General features: G+C 33.2%; 1 long non-coding RNA gene across 1 annotated transcript; it reads left to right on the top strand.

Moving 5' to 3' along the window:
• Positions 1-14230: 14230 nt before the first annotated feature.
• On the top strand, positions 14231-15019 carry LOC125057193. Its single transcript, XR_007118179.1, has 2 exons — positions 14231-14397; positions 14489-15019. It is a non-coding gene; the product is annotated as an uncharacterized LOC125057193 (long non-coding RNA).
• The last annotated feature ends 1242 nt before the right edge of the window (positions 15020-16261 follow it).

The raw sequence follows: 16261 nt of genomic DNA, 5'->3' as shown, positions 1-16261 counted from the left end.
TAACTATAACAATGATACTAAAAATTATATTACAATTTATGAAATTCTGTAATAATCTTAGTGGTAATAAGGTAAAATGAAATAATTGTATTATTTGTATTCAAGTCTGTGATATTAAAAGCCTTTTGTTAAACTTTATCTAATTTAACTTTATTTAACCAATTTCTGTAAAGTTAGTTGCATATAGAAAATTTTTCGAAAAATAAGGTCATAAAGAAGTTTCACTTCTAACGTATACGCACTAATACACGCAATAACACTAGTACACGCACATTTTTTTTAATAAACACTTCGTTGTAAGAAATACAGTATATTTAAAATAATTAAATAAAAAGCTGGCAAATGGTGGCTTTACATCGAGCGGTCTCTTCCAGACAACCACTGTGAGGATAAAAAATTAAATAAGGTGAGCGTGAGGAAAGCCACATAAGATATACAATTACTTAGACATATATAAAAAGGACAAAAAAGAACAAATGAATCACGATAATTTCAATTAGATCAGTTAATACGTAAGTTTGTAATATAATGTGCAGAGGTAATAATGCTTGTACTGTAGAGATTTAAAGAAAGATAAAGAACTTAATAAATTTAAATATATAAAAAGATTTTTTATAACAAAAAGCAAACGGGCTAAAGGCTCACCTGACACTAATAATGCAAGTGCGTTGCCAGCTTTTTAAGGTAGACTCTTTTCTTGATGGAAAATTGTCTATATATCAACTTTTTAAACGACTTCAAAAATATATAATATGTTATATATTGTTGGAACTAGTTAAATATTAAAGTTTGATGATCTACTTACTGTTCCAATCATGTATGCTTTATTTTATAGCTGAATATATTTATATGTATGTTTATAAACTTGTTGGAAACTAAAAATCATATTGAAATGGGATTGCATTGATTTCAATCAGATATATTCCATATAAGGTGATCCTTATATAATCAAAGTTGCATCAAAATAGGTTCAACGTTTTGCCATATGATTTCTGCAAATAAGCAAAATTAATATCGCTTTAATTTTGTAACTACCATTTTTATCAACACCACTAAAAAATTACCGTACATAATTCCCTGAGCCATCTTGATAAAGTATCAAGCGTAATGAATGTCAATAAAGCTGTAACGAAATTAATAAATATAATAGAGTGGGTTAATTAACGGCTGTGTTCTCGAGGGCTTTGTTAATCAAATACGGTCCGAGATCGTTTCAGCCTGCGTTTTATAACTTGTTCTAGAGTTCATATATATTATCCCCGTTTAATATACGCAGTTTGTAGCTTGTTCACTTAATATTAACATTACATGGTAGATCGTTTGTTTATAGCACGAACTACACTAGAAAATAAATTACAGATCAGAACCAATGTGTGGCCTCAATAATAGGTGCGGACGGCATGCATAAATATAATGCCTATAAATACACATGTTTAATCAGATAAATTTTACAAAAGAATTACAATAATGTCCCTGTTTTTGGAGTTATTGACGTGATAACGTCTTTAAAATCGTTTTAGTCGGGTGACATGTTCAGAAACTTGTGTCACACCAAAACCTCGCGAGCGCGATCGCAGGTATAACGAGAGAGAGACGGACCGATCTCCCGTCTCATCTCGAGCGCTGCCAGTCATTCCGTGAATGTATGAAGAAAAATGTATATCATAGTCGAATAAGTAAACTTGTCATTTTACACCCGAAATTTATCATCAAAAGTGTGAATAAAACGATAGATGTAATTTGAAATTTGAAAAAATCGTTATCTTCATTAATTCCTTACTTCCCAAAAACTTATATCACCAATAAGACGTTATCACGTAAACATCTCGATCGTAAACCTACTTTACAAACAACCAATATTTTTTTTATGAATAGGACCTAAATGTGCTTCTTTCCATTTTAAAGAGTCCAGAATGTTCAGTTCCTCCATCTATGTAGGAAAATTGCTGGTATTCCGTCGCAACCTAGATCTTTGGTGATATTGAAATTTTATTATTTTTAAAAGTCATGATTCGTTATGTTGTTATAAGAAGTTCGGAAGACACGGTTGAACAATTTATTAAAAACATCACAAATCTCTATTTCCGATATTACATTCTAAAAAACAGCAAAGGAACTTAAGATAGTGATAACAGAATGTTTTTCCTATAATTGGATGGGGATCCGACAAATTATCAAGATTGTTCGGGCCCTGTAGCAGATTGCACCTTCTAGCCTCTATCATGAAAGTTGCCGAAAATTTACACGTCCGTATACTGCGGGTGTTGCAGTGTTTGCCTAGTGTATAAGTGTAGTGCGTCTAGTTTCGTGCCATTCTCATCCCTGAGGTCGTAGATTCGATTCCCAGCTGTGCTTTACCAATAGATTTTCTATGTGCGCATTTAACATTCGCTCGAACTGTGAAGGAACCTATCGTGGGGAAACTGACTTGCCTTATATCAAAAAAGTGTCAGGCACAAGAAACTGATCACATACTTGCCTATTAGATTGACAAATCATGAAACAGATACAAAAATCTGAGGCCCAGACCTAAAAAGACCTACCACTGATTAATTTATTTTATACTGCGTGTGTGACGTTTTGATTTTTATTTCTCTCAGGCTTACGGTCAGGCCTTTTCTATTATTATTTTTTTTTGACAATCAACGATCACACAAACATATTTAATAGACAAAATGGTAGAAAAAGTCCAAGTAGATTGTGCCCCTAATGAAAAGCTTTGATTGTGAGTTCATGGCCTTTTAGCGGTGAATGACAGAATGATAGCTGCGGTGTCCTTATAAAAATATATTTAGATTTATTTGATGTTAAATTGATTACATAGAACTTCTGAATCGTTTGTATTGGTTCGTTACTTCGTTCCAAAGGCATTTGAAAATCCAATAAGACTTGTATCTTATTACAGTGTAGTAAGAAACATCGACTTTCAAAGTAGCTGTGCCATTTCTATGTCCAATGCAATATTGCGAAATGTATTGACTGAGACTTACGTAAATATCCTCTTGATTTCCGATATGAAGAGGTAGTTCTTAGATTTTTTAATCATAAGAACAGTTTACTAGTGTTTAACTAGTCCTGAGGTCGTGTGTTCAAACCTCAGTGGAGCGGTAATGGATTTTTCTTTTTAAGTGCGCAATTAACACATGCTTGGTAACTTGTTTAAGGGAAACATCTCGAGTAAGCCAGCCAGGAACAAAAGTATAGTTAAAGCCAAAGAAAACTTCTTGAAACACTCTCTCAGTCTTGAACACCAAGGCGAAGAATCTTAGTAGCTTATTATTTAACCAAATAAAATAAATAACCGCGGAATTCTGCCAAAATGTCCATCTTGCCAAAATTTAAAACCACCTTTTGTCGATTATTATTACAGACCTTTAAAACGATTTATTCGACCACAAACGTGCTTAATTGCCACCAGGGAGCCTCAAATATACATAAAAATCGTAAATAAAATATTCTAATACTGATATAAAAATGTTTCATATTTAATACTCGTTTAAATGTAAGTCTGCTGGGATTCACGTGTTGGAATTTTTTTAGTAACGCTTTTGGAATATATAGCTCACGCGCCGTTTTGAATACGATTTGTAGTTTATACTAATCGTAGTTTGGTATGGTATGTTAATTTCGAACACAACGAACACATCTTCGTGCCTCGTTTTAGGTAGGTGTATTAACTCCAGATTTCATTCGCATTTGGAAGTCTTCCACGGTCCACTTTACAAGGGATTTTTTGCGATCTAGTGAAGTATGGAAAAGATTCTTAGTTGAGGATCCTGGAAGATACGACGTCCAACTCTTTAAAAAGAGAGAATACTCCTCCCTCAAGTGCTGGGCTGTTATCACTGCCCCTTATGGGCATCCGGTAGGTCTCTCGTAGACATCGTTGGTACCCTTACAAACAATACGTCTCGATATGCGTTAACCCAGCTTTAGGTTTTAATGTATGAGTTGATTTATTACAGTTTGTTGTAGCTTCTTAATATTTTCAAAATAAATTTTGTGATTCACAACCTTGCACCGTTTGACTTGTAGATTTTCGCTTTTTTATTTAGAATAGAAACAAGTGTTAATGGCTTATCTAATCTTATATGATAAAAACTAATAGCTAAAGATTTGTGTATGTACAAAACTCGACGAAATGCGTTGCATAATTTTATGTCACAATTAAGTTAATCCATTTATATAGATTTTGATGTTACGTGAGAGTATATTACGAAGATCATTTTCTTGACCTAAGAGATGTTCATGAATTATTTTTTATTTATGATATAGAATTTTTCAAGGACAGAAGATGTTATAGAAGTAACGGGGAAAACCCTAAACCTAGAACACAAAAAAAATCTAACTTAATTTTTTTAGAACTTATACTAACACAACTAATACTCATATTAAGCAATGTTAAATTACCAAGTATTGTATAGATTAATTAATAAAGCTTTAATAATAATAATGGAAATTTTAGCAGTTGTAATTTCATTAAACTACAGACTCCGTGATTATTGTTCGCGCGTTTGACACGCAAGATTTCAATTTGATATATTTTTGGGAACAATATATAAATTATAGGTCGAAGGACTAACTTGGCCTTAATCAAACATTTATCTGCAGCATTGGATATATACTATTGACGTTCTATATAACGATATATTTTTGTGATTTATCAGTCATACATGAAAACTTATTAAACTATGTACTTATAAGTTACAAATACTTTACTATTTAGCTAAGTGTACGAGACAAGCCTGCGCATTTTCTCACTCAGGCTTTCTTACTTTTATAAGCGTGGCGATTTCCTACATCGTTGCGTCACGAGAGTAAAGCCAAACTTAGGCACTCTCTTCGACTGTTACATTGCATTCATTCGTTACATAGCAATTAACATTTAATTAATTCGCTTATATTCTATTGTTGTATGCGAGTGGTTAATATAGAGTAAAATTAAAATCCTCTATTGTTTAAAGCACCACCACCCAGTAACCGTACACTTAGTGCGCATTTCTTAACGCTGGTTGTTGCTTGTTGGGCACCAACTAACTTTTCTTTCTTTATGCGTAAGCAAATGGTCATTTATCCATCGCTAAATCAGATCAGTATCAGATACGAATGGCTACTCACTATATTTATTATATTGACTTTCTTCAATATGTCACAAGCATGGTAGAACGATCGCTTACAATCATTTTGTAAAACAAAATCTTGGCGATTTAAAAGAGTAACAGTCCAGCCGGTTCTTGTCAGATGACTTTTACGTAAATTTGAGAATTTTTTATATAATACTAGTAGACTCGGCCAAGCGTTGCTGTGGCTAAGGTTTTTGTTACATTACTTAGTATTAAACGATCCAAGGGAAACAGTAAGAGTCATGGGGACAACCACGACCATGCTTCTTTGGTGGTTATGCCATTAAATAGTAGCTTATGTGAAACGTTGGTACTTTCAACACAGCGCCATCTATTAGAATTGTGACTGTCAAATAATCAACAGATAATTTGCAATAAAATAATATTGCGGATATAAATTAAGATGTAAGCTATCCTATCTTTTAAGTTGGATCAAACTGCACACGGTGTGCAAATTTAATTTAAAATCGGTTAAGTAGTTTAGGAGTCCATCGCGGACAAACAACGTGACACGTGATGTATATACATTAAGATTTCTTATTGACGTTCATAAGTTAAAAGAAAACCTTTATGACACATAATAAAAAAGGATGCTTATTTAAGAAAGTACATCAGCCCACACTAGGAATGCCTGTGTCGTGGGTAGCTGTTTCTTCCATTTGACATATTAACGGTACTTGAGGTAATAATTTCTATATAACATTTATTTATTTGCTCATCAGTATTTTATAATTAAAAATAAAAGATTGTATTAATGTTATCTTGACATGATTTACTTGATAAGGGACAGCTACTAACATATCTTTAATTAAGCTATAAATATCTTTCAAAGAGAAACCTACTCGTAATTCCTTTTTAATTTACGTTAGGAAATGAGTTGGAAATATACATTTTAACCCACGTTACGTAATCTAACTGCAGCCAATTCCCCGCAATAAAGGCTTAAAAGGAAATGGGGCAGCTTTGTAAGCATTCCTGTCCATTCATCAACGTTTTTATATTCACCTTTGCCTTAAATTCAATATTTATTCTGGAGGCCTTTATGGTAATTCCGGGTTTGTATAGAACTTTTCCATTTAAATAAATATACCTTTCTTTATAAATCATAAAAAATTGCGTTTAAATTTACATAAGAATATTGTAAAACAGGAGTAAATATGGTATAAGAAGACAGAGGATGTAAATGGGAGAAAATAATGGAATTTAGTTAAATTAAAATATTGATTCCATTTTCTTTTATCATTAAAAGATTTGAATATCTTTTAAACATTATTTAATTTATTTATTTTTAACTATTCTTACAGCTACATCATTAAAGCCAAAACAGATTTCATTGTTAAACAAAATATACGAAACAGAAAACTAAGTCAATTAAGCAGATTAATAGATTAAAAAAAACATGTATGTGTACATATGTACACGCGTTACAAGTTATATTTCTTTGGCGTAACAAGATAAAAATATTTTTTAAAATGGTATCTTTCGCCTTATTCTACGTTTGTAGAAATAACGCCACTAACAATAGAAAAGGCAAAAAAGGTAAAAAGGTATTTAATACATTGAAAGTTTTACTATAACGCATTATCTAGTTTAACAAAGCTTATTTAAATATCACAAAAAAAATATTTTTACATAATTAAAGAAATGGACATTTTTTGTTTTAAAATGTTGACTATGCTAACTTCAGGGTGTCGTCGGTGTGACGATGTGCGCGCGCATCGTAAAAAATTACTCTCATCATTTTTCCCAAACGCGCCAAAAGAAGTATAACTTCAAAAACTCAATTTAAACAGTAAACAAAGTACAAGTTTAAAAAAAAATATTTCCTAACACATTTCTTACAGGGTGTAAGAAATGTGTTAGGAAATATTTTGTAAGGTGAAAAATGCCAAATCTTCATAAATTGTATTTTAGTTACCGAAAACCCGATACTTGCCGAATTACGCAGATAATGCTTGTACGAGGCACATGGAATATATTGTTGCCTGCGGGGTAGGGATTCTTAAAGAAATTATTGACAGTAAATAGGTGCTATCTATCTCGCTCATTAAGAATAGCGTGCAATAATAATACATCAACATTTACCATAATTTATTTGTCATAAAATATGCTATTTTAATAAATAGATTTTTCAAGCATCAGTTTACCATAAACATTTCTCAAAGTGCCGTAAAAGCTAAAAAGTTAGAGGTAGCCGCCACTCAAAATAATTGAGCTTTTGTAGTTTGAAAGCTTAAATTTATTCATTTACATTATTTCAAAGCTGAGGCACGTTTATTAATTTCAAAGCTCAAGTTTTCAAAGGTTTCCCTCGCTCAAAGTGCTAATATTTTATTGTTGATACATTTATAACCTGTCTGTTATTGCCATTCTAATAAAACAAATTACATCGTATTCTCTTATTGTTATCTCCGACATATATATTACATGACTATACATATATTATGTTAATACTTAAAAGTTAAAAGTAACTTCAATTTAAAATTCTTTTTTTCAACTTTACATGCCAATTCTTAAAAGGCCGGCAACGCACTTGCGAGCAATGTGAGTGTACATGGGCGGCGGTATCACTTAACATCAGGTGAGCCTCCTGCCCGTGTATCTTATAATATAAAAAAAAACTTTACTTAACAAACAAGTACATGAGCGCATAGGTAATATAGCCAGGGTTTGAAGTCACAACCACAGGTTAAAAGTCGCTCGCCTATAGACAATAATGTATTACTAATGTAGTATAGACATAGGAAGAATTAAACGGCCGTTGACACAATAGCCACTCAACGCTAATGGACTAGGATAATCAAACGTTGCTAGGCCTAAAGTGATTCGTAAATAGTCTCAGTGATTAGGTTATTTGATCCAAAGGAGATAGACGTCATTGGAATTATAAATAGAGTTGCTAATTAAACTCATTATGGCTTCAATAATTACGATTATATTGATTTGCGTCAAACAAAAAAAAAGTGCGTGCGTACAAAGTACACATGTCAGAAGTGAAACTTCTTTGGCAAATTAATTTTTAACTCTTGTTCATATTTATACAAATCTTAAACTTTAGATTTCCTAGACTTAGAGGGAGTGAAGGAAGATATGTTAAGAATTTAATGAATTAATTTGTCTTTTTGAAAATTAAAATATTAAGTGTCGAAAATTAATACAATTTTATTTTAATAATTTATTTCTTCGATAATAAAAATACGTGGCATTTTAATTAACAATTCGTCATTTGAGATTTCAATAAATGATTTTGCATAAAATATAAAATACTAATATTTAATAAATTCTCTTAACGAAATTTTTCATTTTAAAAATTGAATTTCTATAAGGTAATTCACCCTTCTCACTCTCTCCGTCTCAATCGCTCTCTCCCTTTTGACCAAAACACTGCACATCTTCGTGACGTTCTGTAAAAATTTAACCCTCATGTGCATATTAATGATTATTTGAGTGAAAGATTATAATTATTATCAATTTGATAAAATACTATAAGAATTGACTATAATTATATGATTCATAAAGTAATGTAATATGTAACTACTATGTAAAATTCTACCTTTTAAGACAAATTTGCACTACATTCTGTTTGGCAGAATATGCGAAGTTAAGATTGTACCACCATAATATTTTTATACCTTATTCTTGCAAAAACAATATTATAATAATAATAATTTATGTATTCGCTCCCTCGCGTTACGAAGCCATGATTTTTTCCTTCTACCTACATGTAATGTTATTACCTACATGCATGTTATTATAATGGGCAAAACCTGGATTTTACACATTATAATTAACTGAAGAGGTGGTAGCGATCATGGCGCAACAGTGACCCAGCCATGCTACTTTCTGTTCTTTGATGATCTCAACTTGATTAAGAACTTTCTCATAAAAGACCTTCTGGACCCAGATTATACAAAGCATGCGACGATAACACCACATCTACAATGCTTCGCATAGCACGTAAGAGGTCTTAGTATACAGAGGTCACGAGATATCAAATCTATATTAATATTAGAGGTAAGATTTTTTTGTATGATTACAATGAATAAAGTCATACTGATCCATTTCAAAAACTATGTAGGTACTTAGAAAGTTACAGAATATTTTCTCATTAGTTTTATATTTTTCCAAAAAGTAAAAAAATGTAATCCCTAGAACCACTAGTAATAAACAAATGCAATCGTTTCTGTAACATAAAAACCTAAGCGATTGATGTCGAGTCGACCCGACGACACGGCTTTTAGAAAAGAAAAAAAATTAAAAAAAAAAAGTAAGAAATGAATTGGGTATTTTTCATTTAACTACAATTCATTCATGTGGACCAAGGTGTAATTTGTGAAAGCGTTTTCGTGTCTAATTGTAGTCTGTTAAAAATCGTTTTAATGCTGAGTAAAAAAACGTTATTACTGTTTTAATTAAATGCACTGTCTCACTAATTGGAGTTTTCACAGTGTCAGAAAACTTAATAACATACAGTTGTTTCCTTGTACACAAATATCAGACGAAACATCCTATTAAATGGGTCATATACCCTAATAAAATGTATATTCCATGTAATTACTACCTGATGGTGTGATCAAGTCACGATTCTCACGGGTCTCCCCATAATAGCTGTGCTAAGGGACCGAACAAAGTGGAGAGATATCACTAGCAAGGCAACTTAACCCAACTTCAGCAATGAAGAATACAACTAAAAATATATCAGAGATGGACTAGTATTTCCGAAGCAACTTAGGGTCCTTCAAGAAAATAGCTAACCATTTCTTAAAAGGCTGGCAACGCACTCGCGAGCCCTCTGTTGAGTGTCCATGGGAGCCGGGGCGGTATCACTTATCATCAAGTGAGCCTCCTGCCCGTTTAGGGGTTTGTTCTATAGAACACGGAATAGATTATTCCCAATTTTATAAAATAAGGAATAATCTGATTAATAACAGAGTTTATACTCTTCATTTTAGAGCGATTTTTAAATGTTGGAGGAGATGATTCCCTTATAAATTAATATTTTTGTAACAATTAAACTCAAAAAGTACTAGACCGACGTCAAGTTTTTTTTATAGAACAGGGGGCTCACCTGATGTTAAGTGATACCGCCTCCCATGGACATTTTTAATGCCAGAGTGCTCGCGAGTGCTTTGCCGGCCTTTTAAGAATTGATACGCTCTTTTCTTGAATTACCGTAAGCCGAATTAGTTCGGAAATACTTCAGTGGGTGGTTCATAGTGTGGTGGTGCCGGCAAAAACGCTCAGTTGTGGAACGGCAGGCGTCGAGGTGATACGGGTGGAATTTTCTAGTCTGCCTCGACGTCCTATGATGAAACTAATGAAACGGATAATATTAGAGTTACAGTGAGTTACATAGGCTATGTTTATCACAGTATATAAAAAATAAAATAAATCAATGGCGCTACAGCCTTTTTAGCCTCAGATTTCTGAATCTGTTACACGATCATTTGTCAATATAGGTAAGTATGTAGTATCCTGTGCCTGACAAGACAGGACAAGGCAAGCCGGTTTCCTCACGATATTTTCTTTCGTTCAAGCGAATGTTAAAAGACAATACAATGAATGACATAAAGTCTATTGGTGCACAGCCGAAAATAGAACCTACGATATCAAAGATGAGAGTCGCTCGCTGAAGCCATTAGGACAACACTGCTCATTTATATTATATATTCTAAAATATATAATAAAATTTCCAGCCATGTGAAGCCCGAACATAGTGATTAATACTAGGCTCTACGCGTTCAAACCTGGCATTTGAATACCTGTGTGAAATCGTCGGTACCACGTTGTTACAAGTAGAAATAGAGAAAAATGAAAAGTAAAAATGTAGGTTACAAACTAATCGTCATCTATTGTTTGAAAGTCTAAATTGTTTGCAACGAAACCTTTTTTCTAGGGCAAGCATAAATAATAAGCTCTCACCTCGGCTTATTTAGCAAAGTTTTAATGTATGTAATTAAATAACCAAATGGCTTTCTTAAATTATAAACAGAATAAAATGAATAAACAGATTATTATTATTATATTTATTACTAAATCCTCCGGCGCGGTTTTACTGATGCTTTCGGATTTTATTTCTTGTCTCTCCAAGGCTTCAAAACCGTCTCTATGTTTCAGTTAAATGGGAATTTAAATATTCCTTTCCTTAAACATTTAACACAAAAGAGGATATTATTATAGATATACCGTCCAGAAATCAGCGTATATCGGAAATACAAATTTTAATGGAACTCTAAATTGGAATGTAAAAAATCAGTGGCGCTACAACTCTCAGTTTTGAACTCAAACCGTTTGTGCCTGACATATAGATGATTATTAGATCTAAGACGTGCCAGTTTCTTCACGATGTTTGCCCTTCACCGTAGGAGTAATTGTTTATTACGTATATAAAAAGAAAAAAATCATTGATCCACAGCCACAAACATACGACATAAGTGATGATAATAGTAGGCTAACGCCACTAGGCATACACCGCTCTCAATAATACTCCGAATACTTAAGGTTCTATGTTCCCTAGGTCCCAGAGTACCCTTATAAAACCAGCCTGATCGCATCCGGTTTCAAACCAGAATGAAATAGGAACATCATAGCTGAGTTATCTTAAAAGGATTTTGTTGTTTGCGAATTTGCGGACAAAATACGTATACTTACGAAATTTAGCACACGTACGTGGAGCCTAAATAGATATCAAACATACAAACTGATAACCTCCTTTTTCGCTTAATAAAAGAATTCTGACTGTGAGCCTATCCCAGTTGCCATATCTAATTGATTTTTGACAGAACGATAGAGTTTAGGCAACAATTACGAGATATTTATCTAATAATATACTTAGATAGAAGAGCACTGTCCTTGGCTTCAGCGTGCGACTTGCAACTTGGAGGTCGTAGGTTCGATCCCCGCCTGTGCACCAATGGAGATTTTTCCATGTGCACATTTAACATTCGCTCAACGGTAAAGGAAAACAACGTGAGGAAACCGGCTTCACTTAGGCTCGAAAAGTCGACGGCGTGTGTCAGGCACAGGAGTCTGATGACCCACTTGCTTATTAGATTGACAAATGATCATGAAACAGATACAGAAATCTGAGGCCCAGACCTAAAATGTAGTGCCAATTTCGCTATTCTTAAAGATCTTTTTCTCCTTCATAATTAATTCTGCTCATCCTTATAAATAAATCATAAGAGTATACATGTTTAACATAGCCAGGCTTGAGTAATAAATTTTAGAGTCAATAAAAACAACAGTATTTATTTTATTACCACGCATGTCCTCGATGTCATGTTAAGGAAAGGTGGCATCCCAATTTCTTTGATATTTATATACTTACCTTTCCCTCGCAATATATTTTTGAAAATATTATGTATGTATACAAAAATAGTGATAAGTTTACTAGAATAGAACATACGCACAATGTTAATACTCGGAACAAACGCAGGCTGCAATTTCCCCGTACTAGACTATCTAAAGTTAGTAATTCTTTTTTGGGGAAAGGGATACTCTTCTTTAATAAAACCTCAGAGGCTCTTTTATCTCTGCCTTTCAATAAATTTAAGAAATGTATTAAAGAAAATCTGTGTAAAAAGGCTTACTATAAAGTCAACGATTATCTACATAGTTGATAAAAGGGCCTGGGACTAGTGCTAGACAGGCTTCTAATTAATTTGCGATATTTGTTTTAAAATAAGTGTTGTTTGATGATTTGCTATTTTAAAAGAGTACCGAGACTTTTTTACGCCGGCTTTTTCTCTCGGCCTACACCCTCTGTCTTCTTTGCCGATGAGTAGGGATGCCTACAAATTCAAATTTAATGACGCGGAATTAGTGATACATGTATCTTATTATCTTAATTTTTTTCAAATGGTAAAAAATAATTACGTACGATTTACTTTGAAGTGTTAAATTATGAAACAATTTGAATTAAATATTTTAGTATCGAAATAAAAATTACAACAAGAGCGCAATATTTATAGTTTATATATGTACCTGCACTCTTTCATGAGAGTTTTAGAGTTGAATTCTAAACCAAAAAGGAAAATAGCAAAGAGAATATACATGCACGACTATTTCTGTTTCAACATTATGTTTTATGTAAATTACCACAATATATAAAAATAGTAAAATATCATTTGAAAAAAAAAAACTTAAATCTCACTGAAAGTATCTTGATAAGGAAGCGAGACAAATCTCCAAACTTTAAATTAAAAAAAAAACTAACAAATATCACTCACGCACACTCGTTTCCCCTGTTCTATAAAAAAATATTTAAAAAAAACACTTACTCTGCGTCCCAAAATGTATCTATCTTAGCTTGCGAAATTAGTAACTTCCAGCGCTCCCTGTCCAGTGACTTGTCCCTCCAATTGCTGGCTTTTAGCTGCAGCAGTTCCTCCTCAACTCTGTAGATCTAGCGTCACATAGCCCGACCTACCGGTCTCCGACCACTAGGCTTGCTCAGATAAACGTTAACATATATAAACGGGCATATACATTATTTACTTAACTTGACAGGTGTCTTGCGATCCTAGTCAGCTATTAAATTAAAGATTTTTATAACCTTATATATCGTAAAAAAATCAGTGGCGCTACAACTTTTTTTTAGGTTTGGGCCACAGATTTCTGTATCTGCTTCATGATCATTTGTAAATCTAATAGGCAAGTAGGAGATCAGCCTCCTGTGCCTGACGCACGCCGTCGACTTTTTGGGTCTAACGCAAGCCGGTTTCCTCACGATGTTTTCCTTCACCGTTTGAGCAATGTTAAATGAGCACATACAAAGAAAGTCCATTGGTGCACAGCCGAGGATCGAACCTACGACCTCAGGGATATATTGTAACACACATAATAAAATACATCAAAATAAGTTTAAATACACATGGATCTATATAGAATAAATGGAACAACAAATTCACTTACGTGTGTTGGAAATAAAACTATTTTCCTACTTCCACGTAGGTAATTTATACGTTACAGCCTACAATTAGTTAATGGTGTGAGAATTATAGGTCTACCAGAATCTGATGGCAAAAAAAAAATTAAAAATTAGCGATTTTCATATGGCAACAAAAAAAAAATTTCAGTTGTCAACTGAAATTTCGAGAAATTGTTTTTGTTTTGGCTTCAAATTTCCTTTAAAAAGTGGTGAAAATGTCGAAGAAACCTCTTCGATCGCAAGCAAGAAGTATTGTTTTCAATGTTTATCAAAGAATACTTGATCAACAAGGTGCAGAACATGCACAATCATCGATATTGAGCTATGTGCAAGTGTTGACTGGTTAGTAGGAATGATACGTCTTGATACTTTGGTTTATTGGATTTTCGTGTGTATTATATTATGTAATTATATAAACTTTGGTTTATTTCAGGGGTTTCTAATACTACCATAAGACGAATTGTTGCCGAGGGCAGATCTAACAGAGGCTTATTTAGTACGCCCGGTAAAAAGAGGAAAGGTGGTTTTGATTTAGAATTGAAAAATACCTAAATATCAGATAGATGAGATTTTTAAATCACACGGCCACGAAGTCTTGAGGCTCCCACCATATCATTGTACGTTAAACCCCATAGAATTAATCTGGGGAATAATGAAACAAAAACTTGCGGGTAAAAACGTTACTATACCTGCAAGTAACATAAAATTTTTAACAGAGAAGAGATTTAAGAAGCTTACTCTCAAGTAGGGATCGATGAATGGCGAAAATCTTGTGAACATCTAATAAAAATTAAAAATCAGTTCATAGAACAAGATCAGTTAATTGAGATGCAGGAGGATAGGTTTATCTTAAATACTGCGTCTTCCTCTTCATATGAAGACTTTTTTATGGATGTGCAGTATTTGGAACCATTTTCAAGTTCTAATAGCCTATAATTAATTAATAAACTCATGAACAGAATAATTGGAGTTTTCATCTAAATTTCAAACCCCAAATTCGCCACAGTAAAATTTTCAAAAATTATCCTTGATCATTGGATAAATTTGTATATTTGCATGTATCACATACAATCAGCCGCTTTAAGGGAAAAAAAGTATCAAAACGTTTTACTCCAATTTCCCCAGTATTGCTAGCGTCAATTTCTTTTTTCCCTTTTTGCCATCAGATCCTGGTAGACCTATAATTATTCTCACGGCTGTAATGACAGTATACTTTTAGGTAGGGTCTGTGGTGTGTTAGAGTATTAGAGTATATCTCATACATAAGTCTTATGGTTTTTTTCTATTCACACATGCTTTAGTCACATCTATGATTTGTGTCGGGCACAGATTCGAATGTGTAAACAATGCATGACGCGTAATTTATTTTTTATAAATTTTAATAAAACGTTACTGTGTTACTTTACTTAGTGGTGAGGTAGAAAGAGGTTATTTATAACTATTTATTTTCTTTTGCGAACTAGCGAACTGTGGAATCGACTCCCGGTGGGGGTCTTCCCTCAGAGATACGACCTCCAAATGTTTAAAAAGCGAGTATACCTCCCTCAAAGGCCGGCAACGCACCCACTAAAAATGGGTGTCTATGGGCTGCGAAGACTGCCCTTTTTGGTCGTCCCGCAAGCTCGTTTGCCCCCCTATTATATAAAAAATAAAAAAATAATAAAAAAATTATGTAACATATTAAAATCGTTGTTGTAATTGTATTCTGTGTACGTATTCCCGGCAACGCACTTGCGAGCCCTCTGGCATTGAGAGTGTCCATCAAAAAATCGTAACTGTTCATACTTACCAAAGTGATTTAATAAATTTTAAATCAATATAGGGCGTGGCTGTATTTCTGTTCGCATTATCAGCGGCGCTCCTTACGAACATGAACGAACGAAAAAGCGTAATATCAAAACTTTGGCCAACAAGAACAATATGCACATCACAGACCGATAGAAAGATTCTCAGCCAATATATTGACGAACTGAGATAAAGTTTTACACTTGAACTAGATTCAAACTATGAATTGCGACAGTTTGAGAAGTAATAGCTACTTAGTTGCCCGCATGTCTGAGTTGTGTTTGCTCCTCTTACGTTCTTTTTAACTTCAAAAATAGTAGGAACTGTGATATTGAATCTTTATCTATGGTGATCTACTTTATTTATACTACATTTTGAGATCTATTTTTTATTTAAATCACTTGTTTTGAGTAGGGACTCT

The sequence above is a fragment of the Pieris napi genome, chromosome 2 (genome assembly GCF_905475465.1).
Source record: "Pieris napi chromosome 2, ilPieNapi1.2, whole genome shotgun sequence".
In the NCBI taxonomy this organism is placed as follows: domain Eukaryota; kingdom Metazoa; phylum Arthropoda; class Insecta; order Lepidoptera; family Pieridae; genus Pieris; species Pieris napi.
Note: the sequence above shows the minus strand (reverse complement) of the source record. Positions and strands in the feature narration are given on the sequence as shown.